A 14,269-nucleotide genomic window follows, 5' to 3' on the forward strand; every position below is an offset into this window, starting at 1 on the left:
ATAAGCAGGGGCGTCCATGAAAACGTTGCTTGGATGGCAACATATGTTGCTCCAAAACCTGTATGGTCCGGAGGACACGACGTCCACAGTTTCCAAAAACAATTTGAAATGTGGACTCGTCAGACCACAGAACACTTTTCCACTTTGTATCAGTCCATCTTAGATGAGCTCGGGCCCAGCGAAGCCGACGGCGTTTCTGGGTGTTGTTGATAAACGGTTTTCGCCTTGCATAGGAGAGTTTTAACTTGCACGTACAGATGTAGCGACCAACTGTAGTTACTGACAGTGGGTTTCTGAAGTGTTCCTGAGCCCATGTGGTGATATCCTTTACACACTGATGTCGCTTGTTGATGCAGTACAGCCTGAGGGATCGAAGGTCACGGGCTTAGCTGCTTACGTGCAGTGATTTCTCCAGATTCTCTGAACCCTTTGATGATATTACGGAGCGTAGATGGTTAAATCCCTAAATTCCTTGCAATAGCTGCTTGAGAAAGGTTTTTCTTAAACTGTTCAAAAATTTGCTCACGCATTTGTTGACAAAGTGGTGACCCTCGCCCCATCCTTGTTTGTGAATGACTGAGCATTTCATGGAATCAACTTTTATACCCAATCATGGCACCCACCTGTTCCCAATTGGCCTGTTCACCTGTGGGATGTTCCAAATAAGTGTTTGATGAGCATTCCTCAACTTTATCAGTATTTATTTCCACCTTTCCCAACTTCTTTGTCACGTGTTGCTGGCATCAAATTCTAAAGTTAATGATTATTTGCAAAAAAAAAAATGTTTGAACATCAAATATGTTGTCTTTGTAGCATATTCAACTGAATATGGGTTGAAAATGATTTGCAAATCATTGTATTCCGTTTATATTTACATCTAACACAATTTCCCAACTCATATGGAAACGGGGTTTGTATGTTTTGCCACAAATATTGCCATGAAAACACAATTTGCAATGCAAACATTAGATTTTGCTGTGAAAGACTAGAATGGATCACTAAATCTACTATTTATTTTTATTGTAATATAATATTTTGTATTATATTATATTATAATTAAATATGAATATATATATAAATGTTTTAATTTTTTTAATTTAATTTAATATTTTATTTTTGTATTTATTTTAATATATATTATTATAAATTATATTATAGACATATAATATATATATATATATATATATATATATATATATATATATATATATATATATGGGAAATTACCAACAATCAATGGTCAAATCAACGTCAGAACCCAACATTGATCAAACGTCAACAAAAAGCATGTTTTTTCAACGTTGTATTTGAGTTGCTCTGTCAGGACCTAATTCAACAAGTTCTCAACGTTGTTTCAATGTCTTGTGCCTGCTGGGAAGGACCTCCAAAATTGGATGTAAGTTATAAATAAATAATAAATTGGAGAAAAATAATGCAGGGAGCAATTACAACAGGGCTCTTGTAGCCTTTGCTGCTCGGGCCCTAATAATAACAATAATAACAATAAAAAGAATATGGCTTATGAAGCCAGAACAATATTTCATGTTTCCTCTCCCCATAAAGTATATTGTGTGTCTATTTATTTGACTTATTAAAAGAGTACTACTTGGTTCAAATAATTCAGTGTGTACTTTTTGAGCACATACCACGATGAGAATGATAACCGTGATCATTTCGGTCACAATAACTTTACTTAGCCATTTTCTTTTGGTTGTGTATATCTGAACCTATACTGTGGCTTTTGGTTGTGATTGTTATTCAAGTGCAAAATTATAATCATAAACTATGAATAATTATGCTTACAGAATATTTTATTTGTATTATTTGTTGTATTTAACTTGGTATTTAAAAGCTTACATTTCATTGATGTTGTTAAAATATACGAGGAATACAAGTTACCGTATTTTTCGGACTATAAGTCGCATTTTTTTTTCATAGTTGCGACTTATATATGTTTTTTTCCTTCTTTATTATGCATTTTCGGCAGGTGCGACTTATACTCCGGTGCGACTTATACTCCGAAAAATACGGTAATTGTATTTTTCAAATGTTTTAATTAAACGGGCGACATCTCTACTAAATGATATATTAGGAGAATTGGTATGAAAACGTCACACACACACACTGAATGAAATTCAATAAGCACTCCCTTTGTCTTGTTTATATATATTGTGTGTGTGTGGGTGTGTGTGTGTGTGTGTGTGTGTGTGTGTGTGTGTGTGTGTCAGATAACCTGCAAACAGCTCTTATAATTCAGTTTGTTTACCTTCCATTTATTCGCATGCTCTTTATCTCTGCAAAAACACACACCCTCACACTCCAGGTAATAGCCTGAGCCGCCAAATAGCTCCTCCCCCTCTCCACTCCCTCCCAGGACATAGCCAGGTATAGCTTGTGCAGTCCACTAAACAAATCCGGTCCGGTCTTTCTATGGCCGGCGGTAATTAATGCCAAGGAGAAGGCAGAGCTCGAAAAACCCTCTTCCGTCACTTTGCCTTCCCGCTAAAAAATACGTGAACAAAGACGAGTGGAGGCGATGAAAGTCGTGTGCCGACATTTTTCAGGAAAGATCAAGAACGGAACTATTAATATTGCACACTGTCAAAAATTAAAAATTGAAAAAAAAAAAATGCAAACGTTGTACTGTAAAATATTTTTTACAACAAATTACTGTACATTAAAAAACAATACCCATCTTATTTTTACTGTCATTTAAAAAAAATAAAATCTAATCATTTAATTTTATATTGTACTTCAACACATCATACACTTTACTACAAATATCCAGAATAAATATCTATTATTTGTGTGTTTTATTAGACAATTTGACACCATCAAAGTGGAAATATTGTGGGAGAAAATGTGTACATTTACATACAAAATATCGCAATGCTATAATATAATATAAGACAAAAGTACATTCAAAATAAAAGTCATCATTTTGTGAGAAAAATGTGTAGAAAAGAAGAAGCAATATTTTGTACGATAAAATACTGCAATTGTACAAAAAAAATGGTTGATTATTGCACTTTGACAAAAGAAAACTTGTCTTATTGCGGGAATAAAACTGCAAAAATAATGAGAATGACAATTTCAGTTTGACAAAAATAAAGAGATATTTTGATAGAAGTTGTTATTTTACTAGAATAAAGTTGCAACTGCAGAACATTAAAATATTGTAAAAAAAATAATAAAAAAGTGTGAAATACTGTGTATTTTTCGTATTTATTGCAGGAATAAAACTGCAAAAATAATGAGAATAACAATTTCAGTTTGACAAAAATAAAGAGATATTTTGATAGAAGCTGTTATTTTACTAGAATAAAGTTGCAACTGCAGAAGATTAAAATATTGTAAAAAAATAATAAAAAAGTTTGAAATACTGCGTATTTTTTGTATTTATCGCTGCTGTCATAAGTACACTAATAAACAGAGTAAGTACGGTAACTACACTAAGTAGAAAAAGTACAGTAACTACAGTATGTGCACTAGGTGGAAGTACAGTAAGTACACCAAGAAGAATAAGTACAATAAATACACTAAGTAGAAAAAGTACACTGAGTACATCAAGTACTGTAATTGCGCTAAGTCGAAGTACACCAAGTAGAAGAAGTCCAGTAAGTACATTACGTAGTAGAAGTACAGTAAGTATGCTAAGTAGATGAAGTACATCAAGTACAATAACTACGGTAAGTAGAAGTACGGCAAGTAGAAGAAGTACAGTAACTACGCTAAGAAGATTAAGTACAAAAAGAATACGAAGTAGAATAAGTACAGCAAGTAGATCAAGTACAGTGACTGCGTTAAGTAGAGGAAGTACAGTAAGTATGAGACGTAAATACAGTCAGTATGCAAAGTGGAAGAAGTACAGTAAGTCCATCAAGTACAGTAAGTATGAGCAATAGAATAAGTACAGTAAGTATGCCACTAAAATAAATACATTAAGTACACTAAGTAAAACAAGTACACTATGTATAATAAGTACACAAAGTAGAAAAAGTACTTTGTGTACGCTAAGCGGAAGAAGTACAGTAAGTACGCAAAACACAATAAATACACTAAGTTGAAGAAGAATACTAAGTAGAATAAGTACAGTAAGTACAAGAAGTACAATAAGTACAATTAACGGACTTAGTAGAAGAAGAATATTAAGTAGAATAAGTACAGTAAGTACAATTAACACACTAAGTAGAAGAAGAATACTAAGTAGAATAAGTGCAGTGAGTACAATTAACACACTAAGTAGAAGAAGAATACTAAGTAGAATAAGTACAGTGAGTACAATTAACAAACTCAGTAGAAGAAGAATACGAAGTACAAAAAGTACAGTAAGTACAATTAACACACCAAGTAGAAGAATACTAAGTAGAATAGGTACAAAAAGTATGATAAGTAGAACAAGTACATTAAGTTCAAATAACACACTATGTAGAAGAAAAATATTAAGTAGAAGTACTGTGAGTACAATTAACACACTAAGTAGAAGAATACTATTAAGTAGAATAGAAACAGTAAGTATGGTACGTAGAAGAAGTACAGTAAGTATAATTAACACACTCAGTAGAAGAAAAATACTAAGTAGAATAAGTACAGTAAGTACAATTAACGCACTCAGTAGAAGAAGAATACTAAGTAGAAGAAGTACATTAAGTACAATTAACACACTAAGTAGAAGAAGAATACTAAGTACAATAAGTACAGTATGTACAATTAACACACTCAGTAGAAGAAGAATACTAAGTAGAAGAAGTTCATTAAGTACAATAACACACTCAGTAGAAGAAAAATACTAAGTAGGACAAGTACAGTAAGTACAATTAACACACTCAGTAGAAGAAGAATACTAAGTAGAAGAAGTACATTAAGTACAATTAACACTCTAAGTAGAAGAAGAATAGTAAGTAGAATGAGTACAATAAGTACAATTAACACACCAAGTAGAAGAAGAATACTAAGTAGAATAAATATAACACTCAGTAGAAGAAGAATACTAAGTAGAATAAATATAACACACTCAGTAGAAGAAGAATACTAAGTAGAATAAATATAACACACTCAGTAGAAGCAGAATACTAAGTAGAATAAGTACAATGAACACACCAAGTAGAAGAAGAATACTACGTAGAATATGTACAGTAAGTACAATTAACACACTCAGTAGAAGAAGAATAGTAAGTAGAATAAGTACATTAAGTACAATAACACACTCAGTAGAAGACAAATACTAAGTAGAATAAATATAACACACTCAGTAGAAGAAGAATACTAAGTAGAATAAGTACAATAAGTACAATTAACACACTAAGTAGAAGAATAGTAAGTAGAATAAGTACAGTAAGTACAATTAACACACTCAGTATAAGAAGAATAGTAAGTAGAATAAATATAACACACTCAGTAGAAGAAGAGTAGTAAGTAGAATAAATATAACACTCAGTAGAAAAAGAATACTAAGTAGAATAAATATAACAGTCAGTAGAAGAACAATAGTAAGTAGAAGAAGTACAGTAAGTACAATTAACACACTCAGTAGAAGAAGAATACTAAGTAGAATAAGTACAATAACACACTCAGTAGAAGAACAATAGTAAGTAGAATAAGTACAGTGAGTACAATAACACACAGTAGAAGAAGAATAGTAAGTAGAATAAATATAACACTCAGTAGAAGAAGAATAGTAAGTAGAATAAATATAACACACTCAGTAGAAGAGTAGTAAGTAGAATAAATATAACACACTCAGTAGAAGAAGAATAGTAATTAGAATAAATATAACAGTCAGTAGAAGAAGAGTAGAAAGTAGAATAAATATAACACACTCAGTAGAAGAAGAGTAGTAAGTAGAATAAATATAGCACTCAGTAGAAGAAGAGTAGTAAGTAGAATAAATATAACACACTCAGTAGAAGAAGAGTAGTAAGTAGAATAAATATAACAGTCAGTAGAAGAAGAGTAGTAAGTAGAATAAATATAACACTCAGTAGAAGAAGAGTAGTAAGTAGAATAAATATAACAGTCAGTAGAAGAAGAGTAGTAAGTAGAATAAATATAACAGTCAGTAGAAGAAGAGTAGTAAGTAGAATAAATATAACACACTCAGTAGAATAAGAATAGTAAGTAGAATACAATGCATGATAATAAACATGTGAGTCATGTCTTGTAGATAAGAAGAGGTAGAAGAAGAAATATTGCAGAATATAATAAAAATGTCACGTGGTGCATGCGTGTGAAGTTTGCAGCATATTTCTGTGCTAGTCGACCAGTAATGCAGATATTAAAGAGAAAATGAAAGTAAAAGTAAATGAACGCTAGTCGACTAGTATTAAAGAGAAAAAAATGAAAGTAAAAGTAAATGAACGATAGTCGACTATAGTAATGCAGATATTAAAGAGAAAATGAAAGTAAAAGTGAGTGACTTACGGAGAAAAGAGCATGCAGCAAGTCTGTGATGAAGGAGAAGGAGGAGGAGGAGGAGGAGGCTCGCCGGGCTGCAAACTAGCACCTTTTCTCTTTTTACTCCCAAAGTGCAGCCTGCAGACAAGATGTTGCACCTGTGTGTCACGTCCACGTCCACATCCACATCCACATCACACGTCGCTTCTTTCTCCCTGGCGTGAGGAGGACGACGAAGAGAAGAAGAAAATAAAACAATCCTTTTTCCTCTCTCCTGTGGTGATGGTGACCACGACGACGACGACGACGATGATGATGATGATGATGGCGCGTGGGGAGCCTCCCGCAGCTCTCTGCCGATACCGTACTGATACTGCACCGCCAGGTGGCGGGGGCGGGGCTAACTTGTCCTCCCCACCCGAGGGGGGACGTGGTAGGAGAGAGAGAGCGAGAGCGAGAGAGAGATGGAGAGATAGATAGATATGGAGAGATAGATGATAGAGAGAGAGAGAGAGAGATACAGAGAGAGAGAGCGAGAGAGAAAAGAGAGAGAGTTGGAGATATAGACAGAGAGAGATGGAGCGATAGATAGATAGAGAGATAGATTGAGAGAGAGAGCAAGAGAGAAAGAGAGAGAGAGAGAAATATGGAGATAGACAGAGATAGATAGATAGATAGATAGATAGATAGATAGAGAGAAAAGAGAGAGAGTGAGAGTGTGTTGATATAGACAGAGAGAATGAAGTGATCGATAGATAGATAGATAGATAGATAGATAGATAGATAGAGAGATATAGATTGAGAGAGCAAGAGAGAGAGAGAGATATGGAGATGGATAGATAGATAGATAGATAGATAGATAGATAGATAGATAGATAGATAGATAGATAGATAGATAGATATATTGAGAGAGAGAAAGAAAGAGATGGAAATAGACAGAGAGAGATAGATAGATAGATAGAGATAGATAGATAGATAGATAGATGGATAGAGAGAGAGAGATATAGATTGAGAGATAGCCAGAGAGAGAGAGAAAGAGAAAGATGGAAATAGACAGAGAGAGATAGATAGATAGATAGATAGATAGATAGAGAGAGAGATATAGATTGAGAGATAGCCAGAGAGAGAGAGAGAAAGAGAAAGATGGAAATAGACAGAGAGAGATGGAGAGATAGATAGATAGATAGATAGATAGATATATTGAGAGAGAGAAAGAAAGAGATGGAAATAGACAGAGAGAGATAGATAGATAGATAGATAGATAGATAGATAGATAGATAGATAGATAGATAGATAGATAGATAGATAGATAGATAGATGGATAGATAGATAGAGAGAGAGATATAGATTGAGAGATAGCCAGAGAGAGAGAGAGAAAGAGAAAGATGGAAATAGACAGAGAGAGATGGAGAGATAGATAGATAGATAGATAGATAGATAGATAGATAGATAGATAGATAGATAGATAGAGATATACTGTAGAGAGAGAGAGAGAGAAAAAAGAGAGAAAAAAGAGAGAGAGAAAAGAGAGAGTGTGATGGAGCGATAGATCTTTGTTTTTCAACCACTGTGCCGTGGCACACTATTGTACCGTGAGATACAGTCTGGTGTGCCGTGGGAGATGATGTCATCTCACCTATTTGGGGTAAAAATATTTTGTTGCAAAGCAGCAATTATAGTCTGTAAATGATGTGTTGTTGTTGTTGTTGTTGTTGTTGTTGTTGTTGTTGTTGTTGAGTGTGGGTGCTGTCTAGAGCTCGGCACAGTAACCGTGTAATACTCTTCCATATCAGTAGGTGGCAGCAGGTGGATAATTGCTTTGTAAATGTCAGGAACATGGTTTGTCATGATCATAATATGCAGACGACAGTGGGAGGCAGAGTGCAGGTAAAAAGGTGTCTAATGCTTAAAGCAAAAATAAACAAAAGGTGAGTACCCCTAAGAAAAGGCATTGGAGCTTAGAGAACAAAACTAAAACTGAACTGGCTACAAAGTAAACAAAAACAGAATGCTGGATGACAGCAAAGACTTACTGTGGAGCAGCAGACGGCGTCCACAAAGTACATCCGAACATGACATGACAATCAACAATGTCCCCACAAAGAAGGATACAAACAACTGAAATATTCTTGATTGCTAAAACAAAGTAGATGCGGGGAATATCACTCAAAGAAAGACATGACAGGAAAATACCAACAAAACAGGAAAAGCCACCAAAATAAGAGCACAAGACAAGAAGACTACACACAGGAAAACATCAAAAAAGTCCAAATAAGTCAGGGGGTTACAGTACACCTACTTTGAGACAAGAGCTATAGTGATGCATGCTTGGTTATGTTCTTAGTTGATGGAGGAACAACATTAAGAATATTAATAACACTTCCAGTCACATTTGTTGACTGTCAGCTGCTGCCTTCTATTTGTAGCCCCGCCTCCTCGTCTGCATCATGTGTCTGCTCACCTGACCACCGTCATGTGACAAGGGTCATGTGACACAGGTCATGTGACACAGGTGCTCCGCCTAGTACGTGGGAAGATCCAGGAAGTGTGCTTGTCGGTGTTCACGTGTATCACACACACCATCTTTTTCCCCTTCCCAGGCCAGGTATCCTGTGTGTGTGTGTGTTTGTGTCTGTGTGTGTGTGTGTGTGTGTGTGTGTGTGTGTGTGTGTGTGTGTGCATGTGTGTGCATGTGTGTGTGTGTGTGTGTGTCTGTGTGTGTGTGCATGTGTCTGTGTGTGTGTGCATGTGTGTGCATGTGTGTGTGTGAGTGTGTGGTTGCATGTGTGTGTCTGTGTGTGTGTGTGTGTGGTTGCATGTGTGTGTCTGTGTGTGTCTATGTGTGTGTGTGTGCGTCTGTGTGTGTGCATGTGTGTGTGTGTGTGTCTGTGTGTGTGTGTGTGTGTGTGTGTGTGTGTGAGTAGGTGTGTGTGTGTGGGTCTGTGTGTGTGCGTGTCTGTGTGGGTGGGTGGTTGCATGTGTGTGTGTGTGCATGTGTGTGGGTCTATGTGTGTGTGTGTCTGTGTATCTGTGTGTGGTTGCATGTGTGTGTGTGTATGTGTGTGTGTGTGTAAGTGTGTGTGAGTGTAGGTGTGTGTGTATGTGTGTGTGTTTGTGTGCGTGTGTGGTTGAGTGTGCACGTGTGTGTGTGTGTGTGTGTGCGTGTGTGTGTGTACATGTCTTTGTGTGTGTCAATGTTTTGTGTGTGTGTGCAAGTGTGTGTGTGTATGTGTGTGTGGGTGGTTGCATGTGTGTGTGTGTCTGTGTGTGCATGTGTGTGTGTCTGTGTGTGTCTGTGTGTGCATGTGTGTGTGCCTATGTGTGTATGTCTGTGTGTGTGTGGGTGGTTGCATGTGTGTGTCTGTGTGTGCATGTGTGTGTGTCTATATGTGTGTGTGTGGTTGCACATGTGTGTGTGTCTATATGTGTGTGTCTGTGTGTGTGTGTGTGTGTGTGGTTGCACGTGTGTGAGTGCGTCTGTGTGTGTGTGTGTGTGTGTAGGTGTGTGTGAGTGTAAGTGTGTGTGTATGTGTGTGTGTCTATGTGTGTGTGGTTGCATGTGTGTGTGTGTTTGTGCGCGTACGTGTATGGGTGTGTGTCTATGTATGTGTGTGTGTGTGTGTGTGTGTGTGTGTAGTTGACTTCCAGGAACCCCTGCAGCAGCAAAAACAGGCACTGTGTGTTTCCTGCACAATTATCACAGGACACACACACACACACACACACACACACACACACACACACACACACACACACACACACACACACACACACACACACACACACACACACACACACACACACACACACACACACAACCTGTCGATGTCCAGGTTGTTGCTCAGTTACCGAGCGTCCATCTTAGCCTTTCTCACGCCGCACCAATCTTATCCTTCAGCGTTGACGCCCTGTCTCCTGCGCTCGCATCCTGGCTCGGGCTGCCTTTGTCATACAAAAGCGTGCGAGGTGGCGGCGGCGGCAGCAGCACAGACGCCCCGTAAAGACGAGACGACAAAGGTGGAGAGAAAAGCGAGCGGCGCTGCAATCAATTGCGGCTAATGGCGTCATCTTCTCCCCACGGAGACACCATGCAGCCCACAGGAAGATGAAACATCACACACTAACACTTCACTAACACTACTCAAACTATGTACATATATACACACACACACACACACACACACACACACACACACACACACACACACACACACACACACACACACACACACACACACACACACACACATATATGTATATATATATGTATATACAGGTAAAAGCCAGTAAATTAGAACATTTTGAAAAACTTGATTTATTTCAGTAATTGCATTCAAAAGGTGTAACTTGTACATTATATTTATTCATTGCACACAGACTGATGCATTCAAATGTTTATTTCATTTAATTTTGATGATTTGAAGTGGCAACAAATGAAAATCCAAAATTCCGTGTGTCACAAAATTAGAATATTACTTAAGGCTAATACAAAAAAGGGATTTTTAGAAATGTTGGCCAACTGAAAAGTATGAAAATGAAAAATATGAGCATGTACAATACTCAATACTTGGTTGGAGCTCCTTTTGCCTCAATTACTGCGTTAATGCGGCGTGGCATGGAGTCGATGAGTTTCTGGCACTGCTCAGGTGTTATGAGAGCCCAGGTTGCTCTGATAGTGGCCTTCAACTCTTCTGCGTTTTTGGGTCTGGCATTCTGCATCTTCCTTTTCACAATACCCCACAGATTTTCTATGGGGCTAAGGTCAGGGGAGTTGGCGGGCCAATTTAGAACAGAAATACCATGGTCCGTAAACCAGGCACGGGTAGATTTTGCGCTGTGTGCAGGCGCCAAGTCCTGTTGGAACTTGAAATCTCCATCTCCATAGAGCAGGTCAGCAGCAGGAAGCATGAAGTGCTCTAAAACTTGCTGGTAGACGGCTGTGTTGACCCTGGATCTCAGGAAACAGAGTGGACCGACACCAGCAGATGACATGGCACCCCAAACCATCACTGATGGTGGAAACTTTACACTAGACTTCAGGCAACGTGGATCCTGTGCCTCTCCTGTCTTCCTCCAGACTCTGGGACCTCGATTTCCAAAGGAAATGCAAAATGTGCATGGTTGGGTGATGGTTTGGGGTGCCATGTCATCTGCTGGTGTCGGTCCACTCTGTTTCCTGAGATCCAGGGTCAACGCAGCCGTCTACCAGCAAGTTTTAGAGCACTTCATGCTTCCTGCTGCTGACCTGCTCTATGGAGATGGAGATTTCAAGTTCCAACAGGACTTGGCGCCTGCACACAGCGCAAAATCTACCCGTGCCTGGTTTACGGACCATGGTATTTCTGTTCTAAATTGGCCCGCCAACTCCCCTGACCTTAGCCCCATAGAAAATCTGTGGGGTATTGTGAAAAGGAAGATGCAGAATGCCAGACCCAAAAACGCAGAAGAGTTGAAGGCCACTATCAGAGCAACCTGGGCTCTCATAACACCTGAGCAGTGCCAGAAACTCATCGACTCCATGCCACGCCGCATTAACGCAGTAATTGAGGCAAAAGGAGCTCCAACCAAGTATTGAGTATTGTACATGCTCATATTTTTCATTTTCATACTTTTCAGTTGGCCAACATTTCTAAAAATCCCTTTTTTGTATTAGCCTTAAGTAATATTCTAATTTTGTGACACACGGAATTTTGGATTTTCATTTGTTGCCACTTCAAATCATCAAAATTAAATGAAATAAACATTTGAATGCATCAGTCTGTGTGCAATGAATAAATATAATGTACAAGTTACACCTTTTGAATGCAATTACTGAAATAAATCAAGTTTTTCAAAATATTCTAATTTACTGGCTTTTACCTGTATATACTAGGGGTGTAACGGTACACACAAATTTGGGTTCGGTACGTACCTCGGTTTAAAGGTCACAGTTCGGTTCATTTTCGGTACATTAAGAAAACAACAAAATATACATTTTTTGGTTATTTATTTACCAAATGTGTAAACAATGGCTTTATCCTTTTAACATTGGGAACACTATAATAATTCTGCCCACGTTAATCAGCATTAAACTGCCTCAAGTTGTTGCTCAGATTAAATAAAATGACCAAACTTTTCTTCTACATATAAAAAGTGCAACATTAAACAGTTTCAAGTCAACTCATCATGCTTCATTTATTACAGCACTAGTTGATTTATTATGTAAATGTTATATTGTTATCAACATGTGATAGCAGGGACCCTGCCATTCAAAACTAGACTGCTACATTACTGAAGATTAATGTAACTATAGCTGACAAAATAGTACAATAGCAATAGGAGAGACTATTCATCCCTGAACACCATGGACTTCATGTATGAACTTATATTATTATATCTCATGTAGGGTTAATGATGCACTTACATTATTATATCAACTATCACAGACACAAACTCTTCATTTTACATAATGTCCTTTTTAATGTTATAACTACTACTGCAAATAGTACTTTTATTAATGTTATAACTACTACTACTGCAAATAGTACTGCTCCTACTACTAATATTACTGCTACTGCAAATAGTACTGCTCCTACTTCTACAACTACTACTGCAAATAGTACTTTTATTAATGTTATAACTACTACTACTACTACTGCAAATAGCACTGCTCCTACTACTACTATTACTGCTACTGCAAATAGTACTGGTCCTACTACTACAACAAATAGTACTGCTCCTACTACTATTAATACTGCAAATAGTACTGCTCCTACTACTACTACTACTACAAATAATACTGCTCCTCCTACTACTACTACTATTACTACTGCAAATAGTACTGGTCCTACTACTTTTGCTACTACTGCAAATAGTACTGCTCATACTACTATTACTACTGCAAATAGTACTACTCCTACTACTATTACTGCTGCAAATAGTACTGCTCCTACTCCTACTACTACTACTACTACAACTACTTCTGCAAATAGTATTGCTCCTACTACTACTATCAAATAGTACAGCTCTTCCTACTACTACTACTGCAAATACTATTATTAATGTTATAACTACTACTGCAAATAGTACTTTTATTAATGTTGTAACTACTACTACTGCAAATAGTACTGCTCCTCCTACTACTACTACTACTATTACTACTGCAAATAGTACTGCTCCTACTACTATTACTACTACTGCAAATAGTACTGCTCCTACTACTACTACTACTACTACAAATAATACTGCTCCTCCTCCTACTACTACTATTACTACTGCAAATAGTACTGGTCCTACTACTTTTGCTACTACTGCAAATAGTACTGCTCATACTACTATTACTACTGCAAATAGTACTGCTCCTACTCCTACTCCTACTCCTACTACTTCTGCAAATAGTATTGCTCCTACTACTACTATAACTACTAGTGCAAATAGCACAGCTCTTCCTACTACTACTACTACTGCAAATACTATTATTATTAATGTTATAACTACTACTGCAAATAGTAATTTTATTAATGTTATAACTACTACTACTGCAAATAGTACTGCTCCTACTACTACTACTACTATTACTACTGCAAATAGTACTGCTCCTACTACTATTACTACTGCAAATAGCACTGCTCCTACTACTACTACTACAGCAAATAGTACTGGTCCTACTACTACTACTACTGCAAACAGTACTGCTCCTACTACTACTACTACAAACAATACTGGTCCTACTACTACTACTACTGCAAACAGTATTGCTCCTACTACTACTACTACTACAAACAGTACTGGTCCTACTACTACTACTGCAAAATAATACTGCTACTACTACTACTACTACTGCAAAAAGTTATGCTCCTCCTCCTCCTATTACTACTGCAAATAGTACTGTTCCTCC

The 14,269-nt window shown here is 37.1% G+C and overlaps 1 protein-coding gene across 11 annotated transcripts in view; it reads right to left on the bottom strand.

Annotated features, from left to right (window-relative positions):
- The window catches only part of runx1t1 (RUNX1 partner transcriptional co-repressor 1), a 362,940-nt gene that overhangs the window by 117,745 nt on the left and 230,926 nt on the right, over positions 1-14,269 (bottom strand). For 4 of the 11 annotated variants that reach the window (XM_061930765.1, XM_061930763.1, XM_061930764.1 and 1 more), the window contains exon 1: positions 6,421-6,711. The exons of the other annotated variants lie outside the window; for them this stretch is intronic. The gene's annotated coding sequence lies outside the window, so the exon portion shown is untranslated. Of the gene's footprint in view, positions 1-6,420; positions 6,712-14,269 lie in introns of those variants that run through there. 11 annotated transcript variants of the gene reach the window in all.

Source organism: Nerophis lumbriciformis, linkage group LG37 (assembly GCF_033978685.3).
Source record: "Nerophis lumbriciformis linkage group LG37, RoL_Nlum_v2.1, whole genome shotgun sequence".
NCBI lineage: Eukaryota > Metazoa > Chordata > Actinopteri > Syngnathiformes > Syngnathidae > Nerophis > Nerophis lumbriciformis.